This window comes from Manacus candei, unplaced genomic scaffold (assembly GCF_025592945.1).
Source record: "Manacus candei isolate 608988 ecotype Guabito, Panama unplaced genomic scaffold, ASM2559294v1 h1tg000037l, whole genome shotgun sequence".
Taxonomy (NCBI): Eukaryota; Metazoa; Chordata; class Aves; order Passeriformes; family Pipridae; genus Manacus; species Manacus candei.
The window spans coordinates 1,829,090-1,844,556 of NW_026138085.1; the positions used below are offsets into that span (position 1 = coordinate 1,829,090).

Consider the following 15,467-nt stretch of genomic DNA (forward strand, 5'->3'; position numbering starts at 1 on the left):
GAAGCTGTGGCTGCCCCATGCCTGGAAGTCCCTGATGGGGATATTATTTCCATTTCAAACAGGCCAAATTCCGTGTTTCTGGGCGCTGAGGGTCCTGGTGCAGAGCTGTGTTTGGACACCAGGTGGCACCTGGATCTCCGGGATCCAATGGAGGCTCCATTCCCTGCTGCAGTCCCTGTGTGCAGCCCTGCTGCAGAGCCTGGCAGGGCCAGCTGCACTCTTGGGAGTGGGTTTTTTTGGGGGCTCAGGGTCCTGGCTGTGCTCTCAGAGAGCTCTGGGGGTGCTGGGGTGCTCCAGCCTCTGCAGAGCCCCTCAGAGGTAGGTTTGTGGCCTGACTGTCACCAGCTGCAGAGGGGCAGAGTTTGCTCCTGCTGCACATCTGTGGCTCCCCTGTGTGAGCTTCTGCACTGGCCCAGCAAAGCCCTTGGCACCAGGGGCATGGCCAGGCTGGCACTACCCTTTCTCCACACTCACTCCCATGGCAGAGCAGCCCTCACACCCGGGGTATTCCCTCCTGGGGAGCAAGGAAGTTTCTGTCTTCATTACTCGTAAAGAATCACATAAAATACATTTTTATTCCTGTTTTATTTGGCTCTGTCCATGCTGCACCCAGCAGAGCTGAGCTGTGCCCTGGGGCAGGACCTGCCCTGGCTGTGTTGGTCCCATAGGGCAGCTCAGGAGCCTCAGCCTCAGGTGGCTGCTGCAAACACCTCACTCAGGAGCCCCACAGCATTGTCTCCATGTGGAACAGGCTGTGGGAAAAGTTCTGTCTGTATTTATTTCTTTTATTTTCTGGTGGGTGTAATCTAGAGAGGCAGGAGGTAGTGATACTGAGTGACCAGGAATGGTTGTGGTTAGAGGGATCTTCAAAATCATCTACACAACCCCCTGCCATGGGCAGGGACACCTCCCACTAGCCCAGGTTGCTCCAAGCCCTGTCCAACCTGGCCTTGGACACTTCCAGGGATCCAGGGGCAGCCACAGCTTCTCTGGGCAACCTGTGCCAGGGCCTCCCCACCCTCACAGGGAGGAATTTCATCCCAATATCTATCTAACCCTGCCCTTTGGAAGTGGGAAGCCCTTCCCTGGCCCCTTGTCCTGCCAGGACAGACCCTGGTACAAGGTGTCTCTCCACCTTCCCTACACCTATCATTAGCTCCTGTTGCTGCCTCTGCCTGTTAAAACCTCCCTTCATTTACAATCACAGCCTTAATTAACTGAGCTCAGCATTAGCCCCACCACCCTCATCATACAACATTTCTTATGTCCATTCTAAAACTGACCCTCTTCCAGTTTAAAACACTCATCCCTTCTCCTCTCACAACAGACCCTGGTAAAAAGTCTCTCTCCACCTCTTTTATAAACCCCTTTATATATGGAAAGGCTGCAGTAAGGTCTCCTTGGAGCCTTCTCTTCCTCAGGCCGAACACCCCCAGCTCTCCCAGCCTGTCTCCACAGCAGAGCTGTCCCAGCCCTTGGAGAACTCCTGTGGCCTCCTCTGGACCTGCTCCAACAGGTCCATGTCTGTCTTGTGCCAGGGATCCCAGATCTGGATGTGGCACTCCAGGAGGGGTCAGAGCAGAGAGGGAGAATCCCCTCTCCCACCCTGCTGCCCAGAGCTGGGGATGAGCCCAGGAGGCACTCAGTGTTCCAGGCTGCCAGCACACAGGGACTGATCATGTCCCTTTTGTCACCCACCAGCATCCCCCAGTGCTGTGCAGGGCTGCTCTCCATCCATCCATCCATCCATCCATCCATCCATCCATCCCCAGCCCGTGCTTACACTGGGGATTGTGCCAACCCTGGAGCAGGACCCTGCCCTTGTTGTACTTCAGGTCTGCAGGGCCCTCTCCTCCAGCCCTGCAGGTCTCTCTGGATGTGACCAGGCACAGTCCCACCATCTGAGGTCACTGGTGATGACATAAAACAGGGAAGGTCCCAGTGTGGACCCCTGAGGGACCCACATGTTACTGGTTTCCTTTTGGACCTTGAGCCACTGCCTGTAACTCTCTAAATGCACCATCCAGCCAATTCCTTACCCATCTAGTGAGATCAGCTACACAAGACAGTGATTCCAGAGCTCCACAAGGCCAGATCCAGAAAGTATTTAGCTCCTGGCAGGTGGATATGAAGATACAATTAACAGACAGTGGGATTTTATTCACCCAGCTGGGGGTCAGGGCCCTGGGCACCTTGTGTGAACCCAAATCAAAGCTTCTCTTGAGACTGAAACTTTGGGGTTTCCTGACAGCGCTGCAGAACAGTCACAAAATTCCTATTCCTGGTTCTCTGCCCCCTCCAGGTGCTCACAGATGCATTTACAACACCCCTATGTGCTCCTTGCATGCCCTCAGATTCCCAGGGTGCTGTGGCATTCTCTTGCTCATGGATGTCTTTCTGCAGGGATTGCTGGCACAAGTGTCTCCTCTAGCCAGTACCTCTTTCCCTTTTCCATGTCCATCCCAGTGCCTCCAGCTCTGTCACCTCTCTCTGGTGAGGCAGAGGCCTTTGGAATTCTGAGGGTGTAGCTCCTCTGCTCCTATTGTGCCAACATGGGCTGAGAAGCAGCAGCAAACAGGGACAGAAACTTCTCTCTTCCTCTGTTGCTCGGGAATATCCTGGGACAAAATGCAGAAATCTGCCCACAAACCAGGGAGCTGGTAAATCAAAAAGGTTTTGCTGAAGAGAAGGAATAAGGGGAGCTCACCAGGGTCCTTCCAGGACAGTTCACATTCAAGGCTCCTTTGGAGGTCTCGGGTTCATCCTCCTGCTCCAAGTAAGGCTAATCCAAAAGTTAGGGATTGCTCAGGGCATTTTGGAGGATTTTCAATGACAGGAATTTCCTCTGCCCTCTCGGTGTAACTGTGATCCCTTCTCTGGTGTTTAACCACCCTGGTGAAATATTCTCCTTAAGTAAGTCAGGATTCCCCTGGTTGGAGCTGGTGGCTGTTATCCCTTCACCTTCTCCCTGCTCTTGCTTCCTCATTTCTCCTGGAGTGGTGTTGAACACACACTAACAGCATCAGAGGGCTTTGACAGGGCTCTGGGAGGGGTGCTGGTGAGAAAATGAATATTCCCTTGTTTGGAGGCCTGTTTGGAGAACTTTCTCCCTAGATCTTGTGTTTCATCTCTGCAGGACACGTGGGGTACCCACCCCCTGTGTCATGCCCTGGGAGAGGGTTTTGAGCCTGTTCCCTGGAGTTCCTGGAAACTGGAGTCACTCCTCACCTCACCTGTGCAGTCTGTAAGTACAGGTAGAGTACTGGGAGGTGTTTGTCCACTCCCCCTTTTATTCCCACCTGTGGATCAGAGCCTGGAGAGAAGAACCTCCCCCCTCATAAACTTTCTGTAGCCCAGCTGTGGTTTTTAGCAGCTGTTTTCACCTCACAACAGGTGATGGTGCTGCCTGTGTGTTTTGGACCGACCTTCCCTGACGTTTTAGGGCAAGCAGCACTTTTCCTGCCATTTCAGTGCCACCCCTGGGGCACCTGGCCTGGTCCAGCAGCAGCAGCCACCTTGGTCTGGGTGTTTTCCTGGGTGGAAGTGGCAATTTTAAGAGAGGCCATGTGCAAAAGTCAGTGGGGGCGAGGTCAGGCTGTGTCCCAGGGCTGGATCTTTGGGTCTGAGGAGCTGCTGCTGTCCCCATCACTACTGGCACCGTGGTGGCATCACCTGGTGACAGTCACCTGCCACCCCTCGCTTTTGGGGGAGCTGCAGGTGACACGTGCCCCCAGCTCTGGGGTGCAGCTCCTGCCCGGCCCAGGGTGCTGCCACTGCGAGGAGCACTTGGGGTGTCACTGGTGGGCTGCCCGCCGGCGTGTGGTGTTACTGGGAGGCACTGGGAGCCGGGCAGTGCCCACCACACTCCCCCATCACATTCACAGGGGGCACCAGCGCTGGGGACGGGTTTTATCTGCACTGTGAGCTTTGAGGAGCCCCTGCTTGCGCCCCAAGTTAGGGTAAGGGGTTCCCTAAGGGGTTTTTCACTTTATGTGGGTGTCGGGGGAATTCTGGCGGTGGAACCGGGGGGTTTTGCCCGGTGCCCCCCTCTCCGCGTGCGGGTGTCCCCGGGTGCCCGCAGTACCGATTCCATGCGCCAGGTGCGCGCAGTTGAGCCGCGCTGGCTCCGTTCCCAGGGATGAGCTCAGAGCATCGGGATTGGGAGCCGGGATCAGCTGCTCTCCTGACGCGCTGCTGACGCGGCTCCGCATCCTCCCCTGCATCCCCCGACCCCCCTCCCGTCCCCCCCTCCCCGTGACCTCCTTTTCCAAGACAAAGACGGGAAGTGCTGGCTGCGCACGCATCCTGCCCATCCAGCCCCCCCTGCCTCCATCCCCTGCTCTGAACCTGGAAAAAACAGCTCAGCTTCTATTTCAAGGAGCCTTTGTCCTCCCAAACAGCTTTCTTTGGGACATTTGTCTTTCTTTATTCTGCCTGTGACAAGAACATAATTGGGAGTGGGTCTCCATCTGCTGCTGGGGGGAAAAGGGGGGGCCCAGGGAGAAATCCCCTGTCCTGGCACACAAAGGCAGCACTTGCCCCCCTCAGCTGGCATCACCAGGCTTTTGGGTGCTTAGTTATCAGGCATTTTGAGAGCAGGAACAGGGATTAGCAGTGTTTTGTGCTATTAAATGAAACAGGGATTAAATGAAACATTGTGCAAGCCCCTCTCTCTGTTGGGGGGCTCCCAGTGCATCTCTCCAGTGCCCCCCACTCTGCCCGGTGCTCTCAGCCCCTTCCTGGGGCTGGTGTAGTGCTCCCCTGCTCCTGTCCCCCCCAGACCTCCTTCCCTGCTGGGATTGCAGCCCCAGCAGTGCCGGTGTACCCCGATCCCGGGCTCCCACAGATCCCGTTGCTCCTGCCCGGGCTGGGTCCACCCTGCTGTGTCATTGTGCTTTCCCAGCACTCCCGTGCTGAGTCACTCAGGGAGTGCTGGGAATACCCCCGGCTTCAGGAGCCCCAGAGCCATGTTTTGCAAGCTTTTCAGTCCCCATTGCTCACAGGATGAGGTGTCCTGGCACCTCAGCTTTTGATGCCCCTTTCTATGCAGCAACACTGCAAAAACACCTCCTCCTCAGGTGCCCCTGCCCTGCCAAGCTCCTGCTGTCCCAGTGCCACCCTCACTTGTCCCCTGCCATGCAGGGGGCTGTGCCCACAGTATTTATATGTATATAAATGACAGGAATACAACTGAGCCTCTCTGGGTGTCCCATCCTGGGTGTTCCCTGCTCCATCCACACCCAGACATCCTGCAGTAGCAGGAGCAGCACCTCAGAGCTCCAGCTCTGGCTCAGCCTCACCCTGATCCCACAAAAAGGGGTTCTTCTCTCCCAGGAAAAGCCCTCAGAGATACTTTTGCAGTTGGTTATATAACCAGTGAGACTTTCTCTGCAGTTTTGGGGGTGTGAGTGCTGGTACCTCACACCTGGCACTGTGCTGGGCAACCCATTCCTGCCTGAATCCAACCCTTCAGTGCTGGCATTTTACCTGCCATCATCGTTATAGGTGCTTTTTCTCTGTCTTTTCCTTTTCTAAAGCTCCTTGGTTTTTTTTGTCATCCTCCTCAGTGTTTAAATTAACTCAAAAGTCTCAGGATCCTGGATCAGTTTGTGTTCCTCACCTCCCACCTGAGTGATACCTTTTGGCCCTTTTTGAACTGATCTTGGGAAAACATTTTGCAATATTCACTTGGGGATTTTAGCCTCAGATTCATCTGCATTTGGATCCACACTGACAAACTCCTGGCTTAAAAGTTGGACACTCAGGGAGCAGGTTTGGCACGAACCCTTTCACCCCTAAACCCTTCCTAGGGACAAAAAATCTGGTCACCCCATTTCAGGTAGGAGCTGGTTCTCCCCTCATATCAATCTTCAGCCCTTTCTCCCCTCCCACAAGAGGTAACACCAAATTTTGGGTGCTCATCCTGATGTGAAACTTAATGCAGATTAAATATAGTGGTGTTTCTCAAAGCTGGGAAAAATTACAAATGTGCAAGGCTGTGGCATTAGTTTTTAGGAGTTGTGTGTGTAACATATGCTGGTTTTAATATAAAATACTGTCCTCTTCCATTGGATTTTGAATGTAACACATTGAGGAAAATATAAGTATAAAAGTGGAGGTAGATTCAACCAGGAGAGCTCAGGAGGTGACAAGGCTGCTGAAGCACTTTAAGTAAATAGAATTTTAGCCTCAGATCCAGCTGGATTTGGCCCTACATGGACAAACTCCTGGCTTAAAAGTTGGATACTCAGGGAGCAGGTTTTGCATGTACCCTTCCATCCCTAAACCTTTCCTAGGGACAATATCTGGTCGCCTCATTCCGGGTGGGGGCTGGTTCTCCCCTCATGTCCATCTTCAGCCCTTTTCCCCATCCCAAAAAGTTTTGGATGCTCATGCTGATGGGCAACTTAATACAAATGAAATTTAATATTTTTTTCTCAAACCTGGAAAATTATACAAGTGTGCAGGGCTGTGGCATTAACTTTTAGGAGTTGTGTGTGTAAAATATGCTGGTTTTAATACAAAATACTGTCCTTTTTCTAAGGATTTTGAATGTAACACAGCAAGGAAATTATAAGTAAAAAAGGGGAGGTAGATTCAACCAGGAGAGCTCAGGAGGTGACAAGGCTGCTGAAACCATTTAAGCAAAAAGAATTTTAGCCTCAGATCCAGCTGGATTTGGCCCTACATGGACAAACTCCTGGCCCTAAAGTTGGATACTCAGGGAGAAGCTTAAAGGATTTCCCATGTACCTTTTCATCCCTAAACCTTTCCTAGGGACAATATCTGGCCACAGGTAGGGGCTGGTTCTCCCCTCGTGTCTATATTCAACCCTTTTTCCCATCCCACAAGAAATAACACAAAGTTTTGGATGGGCAACTTAACACAAATGAAATTTAATATTTTTTTCTCAAACCTGGAAAATTATACAAGTGTGCAGGGCAATGGCATTAACTTTTAGGAGTTGTGTGTGAAAAATACGCTGGTTTTAATACAAAATACTGTCCTTTTCCTAAGGATTTTGAACGTAACACAGCGAGGAAAATATAAGTAAAAATATGAGTAAAAATGAGGTGGCAGGGAGAGCTCAGGAGGTGACAAGGCTGCTGAAGCTTTTTAATCAAATATTTTGGCTATTACAAGAATTTTAATGACCCAGTAAGGACTGGTTGGGGGTTCTTTTCCTGCCTGGAGCCTGTGGGGCTGGAGCAGGGCTGGGGAGCTGGTTTGCCCCCCCCAAGCTCATCCAACAGCAGAGGGTGCTCGTGCACTGCCGTGCAAATCCTTCTCCTCCCTCAGCCATCTTAGGAGGAATGTTTTCCTTCCCTGCAGTCTCCATTTTATGGTTCTGACGCAGAAAATAAGCAGGTCAGCCCAGGGAGGAGGGAGGATGGGCTGGGGGGGGATGTGGGATGTGCTGGAGCAGAGCTTGGCAGTGGTTTCCTGGGAGCCAGGGCGGGATGTGGGGCTGGAGGGGCGAGGCAGTGATGGACTGGTACCCAGGGGGATGCAGGGTGAGAGGATGGAGGGCAGGGATGCCAGGACTGGGGAGGGGGGGTGCAGGGAGAGGTGGCATTTCAGCCGAAATGCTGCTTGGAGCCCCCCTGGCAGCCCCCAGGGCTGGGGGTGCCCCCCTCCTCCCTCCATCCCTCTCTCCATCCCTCCCTCCCTTCATCCCTCCCTTCCACAGGATGCTCCAGCTGCAACAGTGCTTTTTTTAACCCCCCTCTCCACAGGAGGCTGAGCAGACCCCCCCAGACTGCCTGGAAGCAGGATGGAGCTCAGGTTTCAGCCCTTGTCCGGGTTCCCCAGCCGAGAGGGACTTTCCTGTTTTCATTGTTCGGGACGCTGAGATCTGTTCTTGTTCTTTCTTTCCTTCCTGCCCGTGCATGTCTGGGGGGGGGAAGGTTGTTGCCCCTGCTCTGTCACCAACAAATCCTGGCAACAGCACCTTTCCCAGCTGTGTGGAGAGTCCCAGGAGAGCTGCCAGCCTGTGGTATTGAGCAACTCTTGTCATCATCCGTATTTGGAGGAACTTTTTTTGTGTTATTCATCACTGCATCCTTCATGTTGTGCAGTGCTGTGGCGTGAGCAGGCGTTTCCCAATCCAGAATATGAAGCAAGCCAGTGATCCAAACTGCTGGAGGCTTCTTCCACCTCACTGAACCAACCAAAAAAAAAGTGCTGGGGGCTCAGAGCTAGACTGAGGGATCTGTGGTGCCTTCCTGGTCCCTGCATCTCTGCAGGCTCTTGCTCTGCACGGCACATCTCTCCCTTCTGTGAGAGGTCTGTGAACTTCCATAGGGCTCCTGGGATTGTCTGTGGGTTTTCCAGGCTAAGGAGTGCAGTTCAAGGGCTTTGGGGGGGTTTTTTTGTGGCATCTCAAAGCTGAGAACCAAACTGCAGGGCCCTCACCCTTACAGGTACGTGCACAGAGATAGCAGCTGGTGTCAATGCAACCAACTTCCACCCAGCTCCAGAACCTGCCTGAGGTGTGGATTAAATACTTCGAAATTTGGGCCAAGTCCACCAGCAAACCTGAACAAAAGGTTCCCTGGGAAAGCTGACTTGTTTCCAGCCTGTTGAGATGAGTCTGCACAGGCAGCTCATCCATCAGTGTCAGGGAGATGGGGGATGTCCTGCAGGACTGCTCCTTCTTACTCAGTTCTGTTCCCTCCACGTAGTGAGTCCTGGTTGCCCCTGTGTTTATCAAGCCCTAAGCCCGGTTTGCTCCCAAATTCTCACATCCCTTTTGTTGCTTTCCTTAAAAACTGTGATTTTGCAGCTCAGTGGAGCTCTTTGATTTGTTTTTGCCCTTCCCAGAACCACACACCAAGATGCTGCTCGGGAAGAAAACCAACGTCACGAGAGCCACTGTGGTTCCTGGGGGTAGTTCAGATGAGTATCTTTTCCTTTAAATCTCCTAAGCTAAAGCTGCCTTTGTCTGTGATCCTGTGCATGCCTGCATATACGAAAATAGGTCAGTGACTCCGTGCTGGCCCCAGGCGCCAGCCCGGCTGCGGCGGAGGCACCACGGAGAAGCAGCACAGCCATAGGTCAGCTCTGAGGGAGGGATGCTCATCCTCCCTGCCCTGTTACTGGGCAGCTTCCTGCTCCAGGGAATGCTGATGGGCTGGGGGACAGTGCTGGGGGTGCAGCACCCCCGTGTTGAAGTGGGATGGCCCGGCACAGATGGGGTTCTGAGCTGCTTCGCCCCCTTCCCGTGGTCAGGGACAGGTCTTGGCTTTTGTGGTCACGCTGGGATGGGCACAGACCCCCCCCTGCTTATCCCAGCCCATGGAGAAGCAGTGAGTTTGTGGGCACTGAGCAGTGGGATGCCCCAGTCACCCCTCCTGTGGTGTGGAGCTGATGGAGTCACAGGAAGGGTGCAGAGCTTTTCCATGAGTGAGTCCCAGGAATGCTGGTGGGACTGTTCATGCTCCTGGAGAAGGGATGTCTGTGGCAGCCTGATTCCACTGCAACACAGAGGAGAGGGTGTTACCAAAGGATGGGAAAGTGTAGGGATTGTGGTGTTGTTGGGCATCTTCCTGTCATCCTTCCAGCCCCAAACCTGCAAACAGATCTCCAGAAACACTTCCCCTTGTGCCACTCCATAAATCCTTTGGAGTTCAGTGGCTTGCACTGAGCTTTGATGTGTGGGTGGATATTGTGGAGATCATCTCTGCATTCATTTAAGGCAATAGATGTCTTTAATGAGGTTACCTTGCTAAAGACTTCTGTGGATGGAGCACTTCTGTGAGGGAAGGCTAAGAGAATTGGGATTGTTCAGCCTGGAGAAGAAAAGGCTCCAGGGAGACCTGAGAGCCCCTTCCAGGGTCTAAAGGGGCTCCAGGAGAGCTGGAGAGGGATTTTGGACAAGGGTCTGGAGTGACAGGACAAGGGGGAATGGCTTCCCACTGCCAGAGGGCAGAGTTAGATGGGATATTGGGGAGAAATTCCTCCCTGTGAGGGTGGTGAGGCCCTGGCACGAGTTGCCCAGAGAAGCTGTGGCTGCCCCATCCCTGGAAGTGTCCAAGGCCAGGTTGGACAGGGCTTGGAGCAACCTGGGCTAGTGGAAGGTGTCCCTGCCCATGGCAGGGGGTGGAATGAGATGATCTTTAAGGTCCTTTCCACCCTGAGCACTCTGGGATTTTGAGTGACTTTTCCTCTAAGCAGAGATCAGCATCTTCCCCTAGGAAAAACTTGCATTTATCACTGCTTTGTTCCTTGTGTGATTCCACCTCCACGCTCCCTGCAGAGTTTTCCCTGTCTGGTGTTGCACAAAAGATGACCAGACAGGCTCACACACACCAGATTTACCCTCAGAACTTGGTGCTAGAGCTAAACATCAACTACAGCAGTAAAAGTTCATTTTTGGAGTGTGGGGAGGGGGATTTAACAGGAGAAAAGAGAGAAAAGGGAAAGGGAAAACTCCCCAGTGGCCACCTGGGATGAGACCACAGCAGGAGTCTCCCCCAACAAGCACTTTCTCCAGTGCAGCAGGGACTCCCCCAGGCACTTCTCCTACTCCTTGAACCTTCCCATTGTCAATCCTGACGCTGGGGGTGTTGACTGGAGGCGGCTTTGATTAGGGGCAGATGCTAATTGCCCGTTAAGCTCAGCTCTGCCCAGCCCTGCTGATGTTTAGTGGATGTTTTAGCGACCCTTGTCCCCTTTTGTTGTCCCAGGAGGGTCCTGGAGCGAGGTCACAGCAGGAAGAAAGGGCAGGAAAAGGGAGATCGGCATTCCCAGCAGTTGTGATTAACTCTTCTATTGTAATTGCTTCTAATTGCCACACAGCACAACAGTGCTGGGCTCATTTAGGGAGATAAGGGAGAGGACTTAGGGATCTGCAGGTTAGGCCACTGTGTGGGCTCAGGGTTAGTCTGGATTTGTCAGCTCTCACAAGGAAAAGGACGCTGGAAAACCTCTTCTCCCTGCTCTGTCTGCTACACACCCTGTCTGACAGTAGGGACTTTTCTTCCATAGTCTCCTTTTCTTCCTTATCCTGCTTCCTGGGAATGATTTTTAGCATCCTTATGACCAGCCAGCCATGAGTTTAAATTTTGTGTTTAATTTCTAGAGAAAACCCAAACATGCTACCAGTGTCTTTTACCTCCTTGGACAGCAGTTATTCCCCTAGGCCTGCTAAATTCCAGTTTTATCCCCTAAGTTTTTGGGTAAACTGACCTTATTCCTGTATAGGAGGCAGCTTTGTCATCTCCCTTTGATTTAGGGAGAATCTACATAAGGAAAGTTTGGACTTGATGGATCTTTAAGATCCAAACAATGTTTTTCTTTATATGTATGTTCTAGAAAATCTGTGCTCCTTGTCCTTGTTCCCATTCATAAATGTGGTTGCTTGGCTTCACACCCCCATCCTGCTTTTTTTAAAGGCAAGAAAAAAAAAGAAGAGTTAAGAGCTCCCCATTTGTCTTCCCAAAATACCCTGAGCAGGTCTCAGTTGTCCTGGTTTTTGAAGGCAGGGAATTCTGGGTTGTCCATACAGGAGAAATCTGATGTTTGAAATGCATCTGGTAAAACTCCAGTGGAAAAAAGTCATTTTCTCCGGACACATTTAATTCCAAGTTAATAAAATTTTGGCTGTGCAATGTCAGTAGGAAAATCTCATCCCGATTTTTTTTTTTCCTTTCTTCAGTTCCAGAAGTCAGATCTAAATGCTCAAATCTAAAAGGCCTCCTGCAGCAGAACTGTTAAGTTTTCCCAGTCCTGTTTAGCCTTGCTGTGGGATAGTGGGGAGGGAGGGAGGGAGGGAGGAATTGGGAGAGCAGCATCCCGTGTCTGCACTGTGAACCAGGGAGGATGAGCTCCCTAAAGCCACGACCTCAGATGAGAAACAGGGGAGTGGAAAATAAACCTGATGTTGTTCCTAACGCTGGAACCTTTACAAAGTTTGAAAATACAGGAAGGATGGAATAGCTCAGAAATGCCTGTTCCTGTAATTTTTTTTTTTCCTTTTATTGATCAGAGCACTATTTTTACACTTCAGATGCACTCGGGGCTTAGAGGACTGTCTCTGGAAGGGATGCTGACTCTGCCCTTGCTGATGATCCTTCTGGAAGCATCTCCTGTGCCCAGGTGTGTGTAACCTGAGGTTCTCCTTCCTCCTCCTCAACTCCTGGATAACCTCATAAGCCCATTCCTGGCCCTGAAAACGTACACTTGGTCTGAGGTCTTCTAAAGAGGGCAGGGTTAGATGGGATTTTGGGGAGAAATTCCTCCCTGGGAGGGTGGGGAGGCCCTGGCACAGGTTGCCCAGAGAAGCTGTGGCTGCCCCTGGATCCCTGGAAGTGTCCAAGGCCAGGTTGGACAGGGCTTGGAGCAACCTGGGCTAGTGGAAGGTGTCTCTGCCCATGGCAGGGGGGTGGAACAAGTTGATCCTTATGATCCCTTCCAATCCAAACCATTCTGTGATTCTTCTTCCTGCAAGCTGGCCCAAGGATGGGGTCTGAAGGCAAAACTGCTCTGAAGGCAGAGCCTGTTCAGAAAATAGTTCTGGTTGCTATAACAAGTTGGGAAGCAGCATGAGAGCAGTTGTTTCTCAGTAACTGCCTGTTTTCTGCCATGTGGGAGCCCAAAAAGCAGAATGTCTTGCCCAATGAGCTGCTCCAGCCTGTGCTGCTGCAGGACCCTGTGGCACAGCCGTGCTCAGTGCTCGTCTCAGGAAGCATCTCTTGATCTCTGCTCAGACACATCTCTCTGCCTCATCCTCCTGCTGATTTCTGTGCTTGTCACCCTGCTGGACTCTGCCTCAGGTCGGCAGGAGACAAGTCTTTGATAGCTCTGAAGCCTGGGGGGCTTCAGGCATCGTTTAATGCTTTCAGGCTCTGATGGTACAAGTGAGAGCTGGCGATGGCAAAGGGAAGGTCTCTGCCTGCCAGTCCCCAGTGCCTGCACACCCCCTGCACCTACTGGAGGCTCACAGAAGGGTTTGGGTTGGAAGGGAACTTTAAAGGCCTCTAGTCCAACCCCTTGCCATGGGCAGGGACACCTTCCACCAGCCCAGGTTGCTCCAAGCCCCGTCCAACCTGGCCTTGGACACTCCCAGGGATCCAAGGGCAGCCACAGCTTCTCTGGCAACCTGTGCCAGGACCTCACCATCCTCACAGGGAGAAATTTCTCCCCAATATCCCATCTAACCCTGCCCTCTGGCAGTGGGAAGCTATTCCCCCCTGTCCTGTCCCTCCATCCCTTGTCCCCAGTCCCTCTCCAGCTCTCCTGGAGCCCCTTTAGGCCCTGGAAGGGGCTCTCAGCTCTCCCTGGAGCCTTCTCTTCTCCAGGTGAACCCCCCAGCTCTCCCAGCCTGGCTCCAGAGCAGAGGGACTCCAGCCCTTGGAGGATCTCCATGGCATCCTCTGGACTCCCTCCAACAGCTCCACACCCTTCTGATGCTGTGGGCCCCAGGACTGGGTGCAGTGCTGCAGGTGGGTCCCAAACACCTGCTGCCTCTGTCACTAAAAATAATCCTCATTTTGTTGCTTGGTAGAGTGGCCTGAGTATGATCCTGTGTGTGGGCTCCATCTCCTTGGCTCAAAGCAGGACCTAACGTGTGGGTGTCCTCAGGGAGGATGGCTCTGGCCTGGAGACTCTGGAGCAGAGATGAACAGAACTAGAGAATTCATCTCTCTGCAAGGTGAGTCCTTGTCTCTGGGCAGCTCAGGGAAGTGGTTGGTGCCCTCCAGGTTTTTTTCCCAGCACGTGGGTGGCAAGGAAGTACATCCAGAGGATTTCCAGCACCTGGAAATACCTGCTGGCAAGGCTTTCAATACCTCTTGTGTGCTCTGTTTTCCTGACCAGAATTTTTCCTGAGCAGATTTTCTCATGTCCAGCTCCAAGACACGCAGTCCTGGGATCAGAAGTGATCCCAGAGATGGAGAGGTGTTTGCTGTGGCTCAGGAACAGGGGGTTTTTTTTGGATCTCAGCAGCTCTGAGCAAAGACAATTTTGACTCATTACTGTGTCTGCAAAGCCTGAGGCTGCTTCCTAAAGATGCTTTATTTGTGTGGTTGCAGTGGAAGCCTTTTCCTTTTAAAGCTGTGGCTGTGCTGGACTGCAGAGGGAAAGAATTATTGATGAAATGAGCGGATGTGATGGCTGGGAGGAAGGATACCCATTGTTTTGACCTGTGGTAAAAGGCTGGAGGTGCTGAGTCAGTGTCCAGGGAGGAAGGAAAGCAGGAGGCAGGATATGGAGTGCAGATGCATCCGTCCCTGAGAGCATGAAAACTTGCTGAACAACTGACTGTGCCCCCCTCAAGCTCTGCTCCAGTCTGATATTTCTATTTCTATTTCTATTTCTATTTCTATTTCTATTTCTATTTCTATTTCTATTTCTATTTCTATTTCTATTTCTATTTCTATTTCTATTTATATTTATATTTATATTTATATTTATATTTATATTTATATTTGTTGTTATTGTTAAATTTATATTATCCATCCATGTCTTACCTGGTCTAATATTGATATTCAGCTATAAACCCTCTTCTAACATACAGTAACCCCCCAGGATAACCCAGTGCCCTCCAGCTGCACTGGAGCTGGGCAGTCACTTCTCAGAGTCTTTTCACTGTTCAAGCTGCCAGTCTTGAAAGGCTGGAAAAAATTAAATCCAAAGAAATCCACTTTTTTCCTCTCACTTTGAAGACTGTTAAAGCTTGCAGACCTTCCCTGGGGTGTGTGTCCCATATCAAAATAATGTAAAAAAAAGAGGCGGCAGAGTTTTTTTCCAGCTTTCATGTGTATTTATGCTGCAGAGCTCTCAGATCTGCCTGGAAAATGCACATGAGCATCTGTGTGATGAGCTTTGCCCTGGCTCTGAGCACACACACACCATCCAGGGGCAGGAAGGACCATGTTTCCTGGCAGATCTGCTGCTGAGGGAGCACTGAGCTATTGCCTGAAGCAGTTAATTATGTTTTGGGGGGTTACTTGCCTGGATCTGTGCAGGGGGGATGAGCCACACTCCCAGCAGTGAGGTCAAAGGGATTTTCAGTGGGTACAACTGGAGACAGTTGCAGGATAGAAACTGCTCCTGCTTAAAGCAAATATTTTAGGAATGTCCTTCTCTATTTTTATGTCTTTTTTTTTTTCAGTGTCTGCTGAGAACTTGAGGACAAGCTTAAACAGGACAAAAGGACAGATTTTTAATGTGCAGTGGAATATTCTGAACTTCCCAGCTGACACAGATAAGATAAGAGTGACAAATCTGTGGGGGAAAATTGACAATATCCTTCTGCTTTTAGGAAAAAAAATATTTCAAAGTGGATGTGAGCTGTGGCAGAAGGGATCCATGGGTCTCAGTAAAGTTTGGAGAGAGAGTAGAAGGGTCTGTTATGTGGGAAAAGACATTTCTGGTGTGGTATAGACCATGGAATCTTCCTCTGCAGCTGGGGGGGGGGGAAATCTCGAAGTGCTGCAGAGATGCTGTTTGCCATCCACAGGGAA

At 51.5% G+C, this 15,467-nt stretch overlaps 1 long non-coding RNA gene across 3 annotated transcripts; it reads left to right on the forward strand.

The window, feature by feature from the left end:
* Window positions 1-3,214: 3,214 nt before the first annotated feature.
* On the forward strand, window positions 3,215-15,245 carry LOC127473781 (uncharacterized). 3 transcript variants are annotated; one of them, XR_007905592.1, is made up of 4 exons: window positions 3,215-3,244; window positions 12,011-12,099; window positions 13,508-13,654; window positions 15,116-15,245. It is a non-coding gene; the product is annotated as an uncharacterized LOC127473781 (long non-coding RNA). The 3 variants fall into 3 exon arrangements; XR_007905590.1 differs by lacking the exon at window positions 3,215-3,244 and adding an exon at window positions 7,297-7,368 and having other exon boundaries at window positions 8,824-12,099; XR_007905591.1 differs by lacking the exon at window positions 3,215-3,244 and adding an exon at window positions 7,303-7,368.
* Window positions 15,246-15,467: the final 222 nt, after the last annotated feature.